Genomic DNA, 16,053 nt, shown 5'->3' with positions numbered 1-16,053 from the left:
TTGGTGAGTAAATAAGAATTATTTATTAGTTGTGATCTGTGCTAATATTTTTTCCTATATAACAAGCATGCTGCTCAAACGCAGGTGAGTTAAGTTTATGTTACAAATATTATGTGATCGTCATCTAGACAGGTGCTCAGTACTACTTAATTGTACTTGTTGGCACCCGCTTGGGCTGATTATTTAAGAAGTAATGCAGAGACTCCTGTGTCCTTTCACTAAGATAGTGGTAGTTATTAGTATTAGTGAGTTAGCACGTTCTCTCACTTCTCTGTGATTTTATTTTTTGTAGCTCGTATAGTGCCAAGCAATTTCCCAGTGATGTGTAGTAGGTATGCATGCATCCATCTATGCATTGAAAAATGCAGACTAAGTTGGCCCCTTCAAAAGAGGTTGAGAGATTGAGAATGAGATGAGAAACAGAGATCATTCATTGCAATTTATTAGTAATTCCAAAATTAAGTTTAATAAATTTGGAACAGGGTTAGGTTAAGGAAATATGGAATAGGATGGTCCATGATACTAGTAGTATACAGGCGATCAGATTCCGAAAAGTTCAATGTTACTGGGCAAAAATATTTTTGGAAAGATTATTAACTGTACCACTAAGCTTTTTAAATTTTATTTTCTCTATTTCTTACATCAGTATTCAGGGGCAACAAGACAGCTGGTCAGGTGGGGGAGGGAGCTGGAGGTGCCCTCTCCACAAGTGCCATGGCAGATGGCGCTGCTGGCACAGTAAGGCCTCCTGTTGTTAATATTAATATTTATTTTCCCTAACTTTTACTGCTCCACATTTAGAATTATTTTTTACCTTTTTACTGTGCCTGTCTCTTAAATTTCTTTTCAACTCCTCTTCAATGTATCAATTATCTAAATTCTTCTTATCCCTGTATTCTCCTATTTACTTATTTCCAATGTTTCAAGTTTCTGTACTTCAAACTGTCTGTCTGTACTAGTCTGTCTGTAGCTTCCTTTCTTCTTCTTTGTCAGTAAGGTTTCCCTCTCCTCCTATATATCTTGTGGACTGGTGGTACTGTAAGACTCAGAGAACCCATTTTAGGTCAGGTACTCTACTGTTAAAATCGCATGCCCAAATAAGGTATTCTACGCATGTTTGTTGAGAAGGCTTCTTTTTCTTGCTCCTGCTCAATCAGTAAAAAGAGAGAGTGGCTATAATCACTGGACCCCCCAATGTTGTGTATGTATTATTATTATAGTACACCAGCAGTTGATGACCGTGCACAATGGTTGGAAGTATGAAGAGGACAGCCCCATTGCATTTGCCAACTAAGAACGTATGTCCTTTATTGACCAATTCTAGCACCCTTTTATTTCTCTTCAAAAACTCATATTCATCAATAGCTCTGCCCCTTCATTACAAAACATTTTTGTTTGGCTTGACTACCTGGCTTTTCAAAAATTGCCAACCAACAAAAAGCCCAACCTGTTATTTTGATACAAGATACTGTAAGCGAATAGTAGTGATGAATTGTGGTTGTAGTTTGCTACTAAAAAAACAATAGGGGGAGGTGTATCTGCCATCTAGAATGTGTAATGTTTTTTCTAGCTGCACTGACCACCACTGCCGGCGCCAGCAGTGCCAGCACAGCAGACGCAGCAGCGGTCGATGGGGGGGTCTCAGCAACGGCAGTGGCAGGCGTTGGTAAGCCATATTGCTTGCTTATTGACAATTAGTAATATATTCACTGGAAGGGCATACTAGTGTTGACTCACTTGTGAACATCCCGCTGTAGCAGATACAGCAGGAGTTGAGTACTTAATGGCCTCTTCTATCTGCAACTCAGCAAACAAAGGTTCATAATGATCTTTAACTATGATGAATTAATGGAAAAGGGAAAAAAGGATGGAAGGAGAAAGTATGTGTGAAATATAATATGACTAAAAGGATGGGTGGGTAAAAGGGGACATAGAGTTGGGTGATAGGACGCATGGGTGGATGAAAGATGGATGAAAGAGTATACGGTTGAAGGATGCCTGCCTAGGCGGGTGAAAGGGTATGGGTGAAAGGATGCCTTCCTGGGTGGGTGAAAGGAATCCTCTGGTGGGCTTGTTGGGTGAATGGGTGAAAAGATGCAAGGAAGGGTAAATGGATGTTGGTGAAAGGTTTGTTGAGAACCATGTTTGGAATTTGGATGGATGTATGGTTTTCAGTGGTGAAAGACTGGATGAAAGAATGTGAAACTTAAATGGTGTGTATCAAAGCCAAGGGTGAAGAATAAGAATATTAGAAGAACAATGTAATGATGAATGGATGAATGCTTAAAATGAAGAATCGGGGGAGCTCTTCTGGCTAGGGTGTGTCCTTTGATTCAAAGGGTTGCAGTGGTATTTCTGACTATTGCCTTGACTCACAGTATTTTTCAAGTGAGGCAGATATTATGTATCCCACCCATCATCAATCATCACCTCCCTCATTACATATGGCATTTCGCCAGAGAACCACTCATGATGGCCTAACATCTGCGTGGTTCAATTCAGCACTGCAATGTTGGCTGTGCAATGTGCATTGATTTAAGTTAAGTTAATGTGCCATTTATTTACAAAGTGTTCAATGAATAACAATGCAAAAACAAGGTGTGTTTCCCTTCCCTCCAAGTGCCCACTCAGTCACATCCTATTACTTCACTCCTTTAATCTTTCCTAAATTCTGTCCCAGCCTTCTGAAAAATTTGAAACATTTATTCTTTGCTTGTGCCACATTTTCCCTTTCAACATTTGCCAACCACAGTGACTCACTTCTAGCCAAACCTTAGGCACATGATGATGATGATCAGTAAAACATCTACCTACCCTGCCTAACCCCTCTAACTTACCCTGCAGTAGAGTAAGTTAAGATTCCTTTCTTTACTGCCAATCACATGCATTTTGTTTGAAAAAGTAATTACAAAGTGTGGTGGAGGAAGGTGAGACTAGGGAGTAAAGTGGGACTAAGTAAGAGCTTTGACTTTTGCGGATGGGATAGTCTGTGACGAATGTGCCAAATACAATCTATATCCCATTCCTCAATCCTTTCTCTGTACTGCAGTGCATCGCATTTCCCACGTCTACTTACAGCAGACAGGTTGTCTGCATGATTGATTTTATCGTGCCTGACATGTATTATTCATAGTATTCATCTGTCTTGTAATCAGGGTAAAATTGAAAGGCATTTTGTAGAAGAGTAGGGCCTCTGGAATAAGATAATTGTATGCCAGCTGCCCCAGCTGCAGACAGTAGCAAAGTATGACTAACGGGTACGACAACGGTGCCAGCTGAACTAGCATTCATCTATTAATTTAGCACAACAGGAGAGAGAAGAATACTTGTACTCCACAGTGCAAAATGGCTGCACATGCAGGCCTATGGCAAAAGCACAATGGCTGCCTATACAAAATGGCCACCAGCTAAATGATCAAACAACAAGCAGGATGAATGGAAAACAAATAACACATATAAGCCTATGGACCTTGACCATACAAAAAAATGGCCCCTGGCCACTTGACATGGGGATGTAACGGGTGGTGGATTGGGGTGTCCCCTCTTTCCTGTATAGGATATATGTAGACAAATAAGAGCGGGGTTACAATATTAGTTTTATTATCCTTAGTGCTATCTCATTCAGTGGTTTATTTCAATTGATAGTTTTCTGTGGTCCTTCCTATTGCGGATTTCTTGCTCTCTCTCTCTCTTTCAACTTTTCTTCCCCAGGACAGCAATTCCAGGAACCTCAGAAGAGGACAAAAGGTGGTGGTTAGGTAAGTGTTTCCTAACCTTTGGGGGTTTTGAGGGAAAAGGGAGGGGGAGAGGTGTCCATGCAGAGGGAAAGAGGGGATGAGACTCTTCACCTTTAATGCGCTTTCTTTTTCTTTGGGGTGTCTCCAACCCGGGCCCCCCAAAATGTGGTCATAGTGACCTGTGTACCTGTTGGATTAAATGTTTCCTTAGGACAAATCCCTGTTTACCTTCACCCTCCCGGACCCTGCACTCCCCCTTGCCCATCAAACCCCCAAACCCAACCACGTAAGCAGTCCTGTATCCGTGAGAGCCATGTCCCTCCTGGGATGTGGTGGGATCCTACGCCTTCTCCTCCTCTCGTCTGCTGGTTCTGTCGCACCACTCCGCTCAGTCTCTATCACGTTCGGAGCGATGGAAGGCCCATTAGAAGGCTAGACCACATAGTGAATTCATTGATTACTGCAAATGTATTCAAAACATGGAGAAAATGCACTGAACTGTGCAACATTTTTCCTTTAACAAACAAAAATATCAATAAAAACAATAACTAGGCCCCTACTAAAACTGCAAGCCATCCACCACAATACATTTTAAAAATCAAATTAAAGTATAAATAAATCCTGGTGCATGCCCTCTATCAAACAAACAAGTTGTACAGCACCCTCATACAAGAGTTTTTCAACTTTCTTGAGCCTTTACTTGGTTCGGTTTCCTTTTAATTTTAGAAGTCTGAAGCTTCTGGTTCATGGAGACATACTGAATAATATGGTATGTGGTAGGGACTAGTGATCACATTGTTGTATAGCTATATTAGCCATTATAGGAAGTTGGCTCTGTATATACTATCTCAAAGTAAGAGATAGTGTGCACAGAGTCCAATGGTTCCCGTTAGAGGTAAGATAGTGGCAAAATTAGATAATTCTAATGCTCTATTTTGTGGTAGTGTGGTCGAGCAGTAGGCGTATCAGAGGGTAGTGTTAAGCATTTGTTGTACACACACAGGCAATAAATGAGGAACACACACTTAAAGACTTAACTCCAGGCCAATAGTTTTTATATAGAAAAATATATTTTCTTAATTTATTTTAGAACCACAAGATTCAAGATTTGAAGTAAATACAGAAAATGCAAGGTACTCCACACAGGTTAGTAAGGAACTTTGAATTAGAGCAGTAACATACACAGTTTTAGTTAAAATGGCAATAAGCTATTTTAAAAGTGGACACTGCAAAAACCAACAGTTCCTGGGGGAGTTAAGTAATGGTTAGGTTTTTTAGGTAAGTAAGGCACTTACAAGTTCAAGTTCCTGGACACAGGCAGCCCACCGTTGGGGGTTCAAGGCAACCCCAAAGTCACCGCACCAGCAACACAGGGCCGGTCAGGTGCAGAGGTCAAAGGAGGGCCCAAAACACATCGGCACTTATGAAAAACAGGGGTGCTCCGGTTCCAGTCTGCCAATAGGTAAGAACCTGCGTCTTCGGAGGGCAGACCAGGGGGTTTTGTAGAGCACTGGTGGGGGGGACACAAGTAGGCACACAAAACACACCCTCAGCGGCACAGGGGCAGCCGGGTGGTTGTGCAAAGCAAGCGTCAGGTTGTGAATAGAAATCAATGGAGGGACCCAGGGATCACTCTAGCGGTGCAGGAAGGGCACAGGGGTGTCTTCTCAGGCCAGCCACCGACTGGGCTAGGCAGAGGGTCGCCTGAGGGTCACCTTAGGGTTGCCTGAGGGTCACTGTTGCACTGGAGTTTGGTTCCTTCTGGTCCTGGGGGCTGCGGGTGCAGTGCTTGGTCCAGGCATCAGGTTCCTTGTTACAGGCAGTCACGGTCAGGGGGAGCCTCTGGATTCTCTCTGCATGCCTCGCTGCAGGGGTCCAGGGGGGTCGTCTCAGGTTACTCACGAGATCGCAGTCGCCTGGGAGTCCTCCCTGTAGTGTTGGTTCTCTGGAGCTCGAGTGGGGGCGTCGTGTGCAGAGTGTGAAGTCTCACGCTTCCGGCAAGAAGAGTGAGTTCTTTGAAAGTTGCTAGAAAGTTGCAGAAATGTTGCTGTAGATGAACAGTGCCGCTGTTCTCAGGAGTTTCTTGGTCCTTCGGATTTCAGGGCAGTCTTCGGATGGCCCTGTCGGATGCATCACTGTGCAGTTTTCCTTGAGTCTGGAGACAGGCCGGTAGGGCTGGGGCCAAAGCAGTTGTCATCTCTGTCGTCTCTGCAGAGCTTTCAGGTCAGCAGTCCTTCTGCTTGTTTCAGGTTGCAGGAATCTGATTTCCTGAGTTCTGTGGTGCCCCTAAATACTGAACTTAGGGGGGTGTTTAGGTCAGGAGGGCAGTAGGCAATAGCTACTGTCCTGGAGGGTGGCTACACTCTCTTTGGGCCTCCTCCCTGAGGGGAGGGGGGCACATCCCTAATCCTATTGGGGGAATCCTCCAATCTCAAGATGGAGGATTTCTAAAGGCAGGGGTCACTTCAGCTCAGGACACCTTCGGGGCTGTCCTGACTCCTCCTTGTTTTTCTCATTATCTCCTCCAGCCTTGCCGCCAAAAGCTAGGATGCCCTGGGGTGCTGTAACAAAAGGCATGAGCCTTTGAGGCTCACCGCCAGGTGTTACAGTTCCTGCAGGGGGAGGTGAGAAGCACCTCCACCCAGTACAGGCTTTGTTCCTGGCCAAAGTGACAAAGACACTCTCCCCATGTGGCCAGCAACTCGTCTGGTTGTGGCAGGCCGACAGAAACTGGTCAGCCTAGAACTAGGAGTCGGACTGGTATTCAGGGGGCATCTCTAAGATGTCCTCTAGGTACATTTTACAATAAATCTCACACTGGCGTCAGTGTGCATTTATTGTGCTGAGAAGTTTGATACCAAACTTCCCAGATTTCAGTGTAGCCATTATGGAACTGTGGAGTTTGTATCTGACAAACTCCCAGACCATATACTCTTTATGGCTACCATGCACTTACAATGTCTAAGGTTTTGTTTAGACACTGTAGGGGCATAGTGCTCATGCACATATGCCCTCACCTGTGGTATAGTGCACCCTGCCTTAGGCCTGTAAGGCCTGCTAGAAGGGTGACTTACCTATGCCACAGGCAGAGTGAGGTGGGCATCGACTTAGTCATTTTCTCCCCACCAGCATACACAAGCTGTGAGGCAGTGTGCATGTGCTGAGTAAGGTGTCCCCAGGGTGGCATAATACATGCTGCAGCCCTTAGAGACCTTATCTGGCATCAGGGCCCTTGGTACCCTGGGTACCATTTATAAGGGACTTATCTGGGTGCCAGGGCTGTGCCAATTGTGGGAACAAAGGTACAGTTTAGGGAAAGAACACTGGTGCTGGGGCCTGGTTAGCAGGGTCCCAGCACACTTTCAATCATAACTGGCATCAGCAAAAAGCAAAAAGTCAGGGGGTAACCATGCCAAGGAGGCATTTCCTTACAGCCATGTTTTAGACACGTTGTTTTAGCTAATTAGGCCTGCCGCTCTGCACTTTAATTCAGTTACATTTTATTCAGCATTGCTTTACTTTCCTAGCAAGAAGCCACATTTGCAGTGCTGTTTTATTTTCTTCCTCTTATTGTACTTTCGCCTAGGAAAGCATCCCATTCTTAGTTGGACATTTATTTCACTCTGTGCTTTCTTCAAGGCTACAGTCACTTAGGGTTGGCAACAAACGTGGTATACTGTGTCTCCAACATTGACAGGAAAATATGCTCTCATGCATCGGGACCAATTCTTAGATTGTCAGTTGTTTTATTATAAAAACACTCCTTCGTCCTAGGCACGTTAGAGGGAGGATCCAGCCAGATGACCACGACTGTATGCTGTTTGCTTCGCTGCGGCTACTTGCTTAGACGGACCCCTGATCCACAAGGGGACGGTGTCTCTCTAGACTTCAGGCTTCTTCCTCCAGGTATGAGGGATGATGTACCCCCAGGGGGAAAACTGGAAGGGCAGATTAGGCTTATTACGCTGTGCTCAAACATAGTGTAGGTAGGAGAATATATACATATCACTCCTAGTGACAGTATGGTAGCACTGTTCTTGTGTTTTACTGTTAGTCACCTGTTTGCTTTTATTGTGTTTTATCATCCTAGTTATTGCAATACATGCCTTTTTACATAAGATGCAGTTACTTCAATAAATCCTTATTGAACTATATTCTGCCTCTGTTGTCTTTGCCTACATGAGTCTTCCGGTAACTGAGAGAAAGGGATGGGATCTGATCGACCACGATTCCCCTGAGGAGTGCTCCTTGTTATGCGCCCAGTTGCCACAATCATCTAGGTCAGAGATGAGGTGCTGCTAGTTAGCCGGAGAACCCGGATTAGGCCGACATGTGGTGTGGAATCATACTTAGTACCCACCATCAAGGTGATCCTGTCTCCCAAATCCAGTAGCCTCATTAGCAGAATGATAACCTACGTGACATGGCACCGCCAGCGTTTGGTCAGGCACTAATATTCGGATCCTCCTGAGTATGTCGGTCTCATTTAAAGCTAAAGACACCTCGATACTATATACGGAGACGTCAGTGGTATTGAAGATTTCCTCCTCAGCTAAATAGGTAGTACCTATCTTGAGCTATAGGTTGTTCAAGCTTCAACCTTAAAGGACTAATCCCAATTGGTGTACTTATCTCTGAACATACATCTGCCATTAAAATGGCGAACCCACAACGGGTAGCATTTGCAGTAAATATGCGACCACCCCTTACTGCACATTTATTGGCTAATGGCCTAACGGCCGGGGGGGGTCAGTTACATTTGTTGTTGAGGCTCAGCCAACCGATAGAACATAAAATTTTTACTCGTGGGTCACTTTTCCAGCAGTAGATGGGAACATAGATACATTTCACCACTACACACCTGCAAACATACCTGCACAATGCAGAGCTTATGCATATTTAAAAATCCCTTTATCTTATCAAGACCATAATAGTTGGCTTGATGGCGCCCTACCACATACAATATTAAAATATTACATGTTAGGTTAGGTCCTCTGAGCAACGATGGCCCGACTTGGACTTTATTGGTCACATATACACCACACCCTAATGCAGCAACCTTAGCGGTATCTGAGGTTCGCCGCCTATACAGAGCTCATGACTATATACAGACTATTAGTACAGTTTGTTATGCAAACATTAAGTACTAACCCAGCATGTGCTGCCCCAGTGCAACAACATGCAATCACCCCATGCATTAACCCTGCAACTGTACATTCGATCATGGGTAAGGTACCCACCAAGTGGGAGGAAATTCAGTTTTGGTTAGCTCAAAAAATAAATGTGCTCGAAGCAGTATTTTCCCATGCAGGACCTCAGGATAAACGTAGAATTCTTACCATGTGCTTGCCATTCGGGATGGTTTCCCCCCGTAGTTGATATCTGCAGTACATGAGGCATGGCATTTGCCACGCTCTATGCTACCACACACAGTACACCAACACTTGCCAATCTTCCAGAGGTGTTAAAACAAATTCAAGATGAATACGGGGCTGCCCCAGACCTGGATTTGTGGATGCAATTAATGGGCAATTTTGCCACAGTATCCTCAATCATATTAAGTAACTTTAAAGGGGAAGCAGTTGCACTAGCAGTGCGCATGCGGCTCTGGGACGTTCCGGTACAGGGTCAAGAATGTGAGCTACCAAAGATTATCACAGAGACCTATTCTAGTATTGGTAGAGATAGTTTGGGAGCCAAACCGATTAAACCACAATTTCGTGGCAGATCTAATAAAGATACTAGCAAGCAAGCGCCTGAAGGTTCCAAAAAACGCTGGGATAAAAAACAATAAACACCTAAAAAAGAAAGGGGAGAATCTCCGCACGTGGAGACCCCACAAAATAGGTACACCTTAGAAATAGGGATAATATAAAAACGCCTGACAGATATCAATATTCTAATACACGCCAATCTCGTTCCTTTCAGGACTCACCGGAAAAACGCAGTGAGAGAGGTGGGAGGTCAGTGCAGCGAACTGAGTACGTGAAACTGAGAAAGGACTCACAACAAAGTTTCAGTTGAAAAAGAAGAGATACTTCCCCAACAAAAACCCCAATGTAAAAAGAACAAAGTGCCAGCAGTTACAATCCGACATGCCACTCAAGAAGAGGGCTTTACTAAAGAATTGGAAGTGGCACTGGCACTTCTCGACAGTGTAGGAGAGGTCGCAATAGTTCGCCAGGATCTTCAAGAGTATCTGGAGGTGAACGCAACTGATGACTTATTACAAGTAGAGACTGCGAGCATGAGTGTCTCCACACCCAATAGTGAGTACAGAGTAACTATTAGTTAGAAGGAGACATTGAACGTAGTATAGACGCTATCTTTTGAGACGTCATCATTTCTATTTATGATATCTTGCTGGCTGAAAAAGATTGGCCGCCAGAATTCATCTGCAATCTCCCTTATAGAAAGGATGTGATTGAAAAATCCTTCTCGCCCCTTGTTCCCAGAAAGCTCGTTGAAATGGATGGCATTGATTGGGCAGTGGCACAGGCACTTGCGTTATATCGCAATCACGTAAAATGGGACAAAGATTCTCCCTATCACGTAATACCAATAAAATCCCAACCCCCAACCCCAACCTCAATATCTAATAAAATATGATGCAAAAGCACCTGCGAGGGAAATCTTCAATCAATTGGAGTACCAGGGTGTCATTGAACCCTGAGACTCATCTATGAATAATCCATTATTTCCAGTTGCAAAACCTGACCATTCATCTAGAATAGTCTTAGACTATAGACATTTGAACAGTCACACAAAAACGTTGCCATACAAAATGCATACAGCACAGCACTTATGAACAATATAGTGCACAAAAAATATAAGACAAACCTGGATATATCCAACAGGTTTTTCTGCCAAAACATAGCACCTGAAAGTAGGGACTTCACAAGTTTTAGCGCCCTTGGCCCACAGAAGAAATTCTGCTGACTCCCACAGAGGTACAAGAGCAGCCTAGGACTGTTCTCAGCTTGTGTAACATCTATTCTACACGACATTGACCCTGAGGCGTTTTCATATGTAGATGACATTTATCTCACAGACCTCATGCAACATTTAAGACCGGTAGCCTGCATTGTTGTAGGATTTGCCGAAATCGGTTACAAAGTCAACTTCAAAAAAACAAAAAATAGCTTTCCTTAGTGTCCCATTTCTGGGATACGAACTGTTGGATGAAGGCAAGAACCTGGTGCCCCAATTTTTAGAAAAATGCACGCAACTGCAGCTTTCCAAACACCATAAAAAAGCTCCAGTCAGCGTTGAGCTTTTTAAACTTTGGCAGAACATATATTGCAGATTATTCACAACGCATTAAACTATTGTGTGACTTAATACGTCCAGATTTTACTAGCACATTTTGGACAGTCAAACATACACGCATTCTAAAAGCTTTGCAAAAAGACATGCTTAAAGCAAAACACCTGCATACAAGTGACAATAAAAAACATTTGGTCATCAGAGTACTTGCTGGTGCCATTGGTTTCACCTATGTGACATTCAATGAGGGTGAGACCATCCCATCTGCATACAAATCACACTTATACTCCACAGCTGAACAACGCTTTGCTGCCACTGAGAAAATCCTCACTGCTGTCCAGATGGCGATCATTAATGAGAGACCTCTTGCACAGGGGAAGCGCATATTGTCGTATCCCCGATTCCAGCCCTTGAGGCTGTTACCAAAGCAAGCATTCCAAATGCTAAAGCATTACAACCACATTGGATCCAATGGACAACGTCTCTGACAGCCACTGATGTTGATTATGTTTTTGACTCTAAATGACAGACCCAAGAATTTTTACAATATGAACTTGAATACCCAGTTCCAGCAAATACATTGACCATTGAACTATATCATAGAATCTTGTACACTGATGGTTCAGCACAACCAGCAATAGGAACCACACATCAATACTCCGCTGCTTGCGCAGTCGTGAGTGGTTACATGAAGGATACTTACACGCAGACTCTAGGAGATTGCACTGCACAACTGGTGATGGCACAACTGGTGATGGCACTGGAACATACGGATGTGGAGATGACATTGATTGTCTGTGATTCGTATTATTGTGTCCAGTCCTCCAATAAACATCTGCATTACTGGTGCCAAAATGGGTTCAGATATTCAAAAAGTAACACAGTTAAACACAAACTTCTGTGGAGGGTAGAGTAGCAGAGCTGAAAGAAACGCTATCTAATGACCATGTTGTACATACACTAGGACATCAGCGTGTTGGAATACACATTGAAGGCAACACTCTGGCTGATGAAACAGCCAAATCAGCAGTAGCCCTGACTTTTATTGCTGCAGTAACTCGTTCTAAGTTAAAAGTGGATGATGAAACACTGGCAGCCATGAAAGCTTCGGCTCACGGCATACTTTTACCTAAAGTGTATACTGCTAAATATTCCTACCGGATGGCTGGCATGTTTGATGCACAAGTAACAAAACCAGGTGTGGGAGTTTGAGTAATTGTCAATAGACTTAAGAACTGATCTAATAAAAACAGTGCATAAGGGGGGTGGTTCTGCTCATGCTGGTGTGGCAGCTACAATTTCATTATTACAATCCAGGTCTCTTTAAGCAGACCAAGCAGTATGTCCTTTGTTGAGACATCTGCCAGCAAATAAACAGGTCACTGTGAAACGCCCACCACAGACATGAATCCTAATTTCCAACAAACCTTTACAATGTGTGTACTTGGACCATTTTGGTCCACTGACCTCAGATAGTGCAAACAAATACATTCTAGTTGCTGTTGACTCATGCTCCAGATTTCTGTGGGTTTGGCCACAACACTCGGCTGACGCTCAAACGGTTATTAAAGATTTTCAAGTCTTTATCGGCACATATGCTGTTATGGCTGTCCACTCGGACCGGAGCCCTGCTTTTGCCTCAGGGGCTTACAGGGACACAATGTCTTCATTAGGAGTCCAACTGCATTACTCGTCTCCATTTCATCCTGAGGGAAATAGTGTTTTGGAGCGACAAAACTGAGATTTAAAGCAATCCTTAACAGCTAGAGTATTAGGCACGGGTCAAATGTATGTTCCAGATTTTGATGGTCCTGGTATGGAGGCGGCAGATACACCTTTTGACATAAATGAACGTGTCACTGTCTTGCAGGGCTTACAACAGTTCTGTGATGACAGCGCACCTGCCAATGTTGCCTCCTCTGGAATTAGGGATGTACCAGTAACATCTACCGGCTTGGTTCCTAAACTTGGGGATCTAGTACATGAAAAGATTGCTGTGAAAAAGGAGTTCAGTCCTTCTTATTGTGCACTGGTTCCAGTCCTGGGAATACATGGTACCAGAACTGTGATAGTAGCACTGCTGCCTGGCTCTAAAGAAAATCGTTTTGCCTCCATCGACAATGTCAAGTTACACCATATGCCGATCCTGCACAGCAGACCTAGAGGAATCCTGGGTAGTGCCTGAATCCCTCCCACTACAGACCAGGATGTTTTCCTACAAGTTTTCAGCAGCAACATTGACACCTCTCCTAGCGTGGGGAGGGTGGAAATTAGCTTTCATTGGTTCCAATTACAACTTCTTCTACAATTAATAATGATAATAATGAGCAATTTCTAACAAATTCTACACAAATGGATGTCATAACTTATTATGAACCACCAAGGGAGGCAGAAAATTCTCCTCTTCAAAGCACAGCCCCCGTTTTTGCACGAACGGATTCTGGCTATTTTGTAGACTTTAAAGACACTTTCAGGTGACTCATCAGACTCTACTGCAACAGAACTGTCAAGAGCACGTAAGCTGATACACTGGCTTAAAATTAACTATTTCATTTGTCCATGGATTTATCTATGGCTCTTATTGTCTGTACTTGCTTCCTCCTTTGGATTGGGTTTGTTATTGTTTTCTTTCTCATTATGCATGGTCATTTCCTTCCTGAACGCTCTACAGCTGAACTAGTGGATGAGGTCCTAAGACCACATTTTTCATCACATAATTATGGGATTGTTTGGGACAAAGTATTATTCGATATATATGGGCCTACTGAGGTCATTCAAATACCATATGTATTTTCTTTGACTTTTCTATGACTGATGCAATCACACCCGGAGTGGTTTCTAACGATTGGGGTGTAAAAACTGTTGAGGCTGTGATGTCTGATCTGCAGTATTATACAGTATTTGAAAATGGAGATGTGTACCAGTTTAAAGGAAATTATGGAGACATGTTCTGTTATAATTATTACGGACATTATTTCATTCACAGAGCAAGTACCCCAAAGACTATTTTTAAATATACACACTGGGAACGCTGCCGGACCTCATCAGTACACTATGGGGGCTGCGGCTGTACTGGGACATTACAAATGCGGACAATGTACGGCATGTAAATTCAGTTTTAATACAACTGACTTTTGTTTTAGAGACAACTGAATTGTAATGCAATGGATGTCATCTATGCAATCTGGTGTCCTTGCAATCTGTTGTATATAGGAAAAACAACACAAAAAGTAAAGTGTAGGATCTTGCAGCATTGAAGAAGAATTAAATGTAAAATTGTGGGGACCCCTCCAGTGAACCATTATCAGAGGTTCGAACATAATAATGATGAGTTGAAATGGCAAATTATTGAACAAGTTACTTTGAGTCCGAGAGGAGGTGACAAAAACAATCTCCTAATGAAACGTGAACTTTATTGGATGGAAAGATGTAGAACTATAAATAATGGCCTTAATACTCTAGAAGATTGGAGACAAGCCTCAATAATGTGATCCATTTATTTGTGGCCCATAGATCGTGACACATCTCTTCTAATTCACATTGGGGCCTCCTAGTTCCCGTATCTTGTTTCAAGGATTACCAAACACGGGAGCCCCTTTGGTTAGTTTTGTAATCATACCCCTCCTTTATTGAAAATCTATATGAAATTGGATAATTAGAGAAACATATATAAAATGTAATAATTGAAATTATATGGTCATCATAAAATATTGGGGAGAAAACATAGTGGTGGATTATTAGAATAAACACAATCAGTTTGGAATACTAACCAATACTAATTAAGCTTAATTCTTTTGGGCCTCCTCTTTTTGATAATTGAATTTTGGGCAGATCTGAATTCATTTTGCGTCTCCAAATTTGAAGAAATAACCACAAACAATTATTTGATTGTTCAGACTGACATTGAAAATACCATCAGGCTGGTAAAATAAGTTTCATACAACCAAAGAATAAAAGAAGAATTGGCACGGTGCTACATGAGATAGACGTATTCAGTACATACGAATGCTTGATACACGAGGGTGGATATTTTCAATACATTTAATTTATACGTCAAGAATCTGACATAATAATAACAGATAAATTTTTTATAAATAAACTGTATAAATAATATACGCAAACCTATGTGCAGTCATATAAATATAAACATCATTTGCTAAGCAAACTGTCTTAATAGCGGCATAAACGCCTAATAAGACCATCTTCCATACAAATTTGATATTTAGAAATTCTAGACGGGCCAGAGTGGAAATCGGCACAATAGCAGCTTAAACGCTAAAATAGAACAGTCCTCTATCCAAATCAGGTATGTGGAAATCGTAAGCGGACGAGAGGGGGAACGGCAAGATTTTAAAACACACTTGTCGTATGCGATGGCAATCTTTTTCCAAAGATTGTGGTCCTAAAATAGATACATTTCAATAAATTCATCACAATTCTCGAGGTACACATATTCCGATCGCAGCAATACCATTACCGTATACAATGGCAATCTTTTTCCAAAGATTGTGGACCTAAAATAGATACATTTCAATAAATTCATCACAATACTCGAGGTACACATATTCTAATTGTGGCAATACCATTATGCACTGTTTGGAATGCGGACCCGAATGGGGACCGCAAGAGTGCCGACGTTAGCGCTACACACGACTGCCTTCTATTAATGGTAGCTTGTTCTGCGGACCAGAAAGGGAACCATCAAAGTGGCGACGTAAATGCCACGCATGACTACCGCTTATTTAAACGGCGGGTTTATCGACCTGCTTGTAGAACATTAATCAGTGTCCTGCAGCGCGGCGGTCTTATTCGAAAAGAAGTAAGTTCAAGACTGAATGTTCTATCACTCTTCTTTTTTTAATCAACCTTTTTAAGTCATAGTGATTCAATTTGGATTCATTTGTTTTCTTTCAGGGAACATAAGCTTTAGAGTTACACTACGTCACAGCGTAAGACGGACAGATTGATGCTATTCAAAACATCTCCTGCTCTTTTATTGGCATCCCTAAGAAGAGAATATTTTTTTCAAATCTTGGATTGATGTAAGTTT

This window comes from Pleurodeles waltl, chromosome 1_2, assembly GCF_031143425.1.
Source record: "Pleurodeles waltl isolate 20211129_DDA chromosome 1_2, aPleWal1.hap1.20221129, whole genome shotgun sequence".
NCBI lineage: Eukaryota > Metazoa > Chordata > Amphibia > Caudata > Salamandridae > Pleurodeles > Pleurodeles waltl.
Note: the sequence above shows the minus strand (reverse complement) of the source record.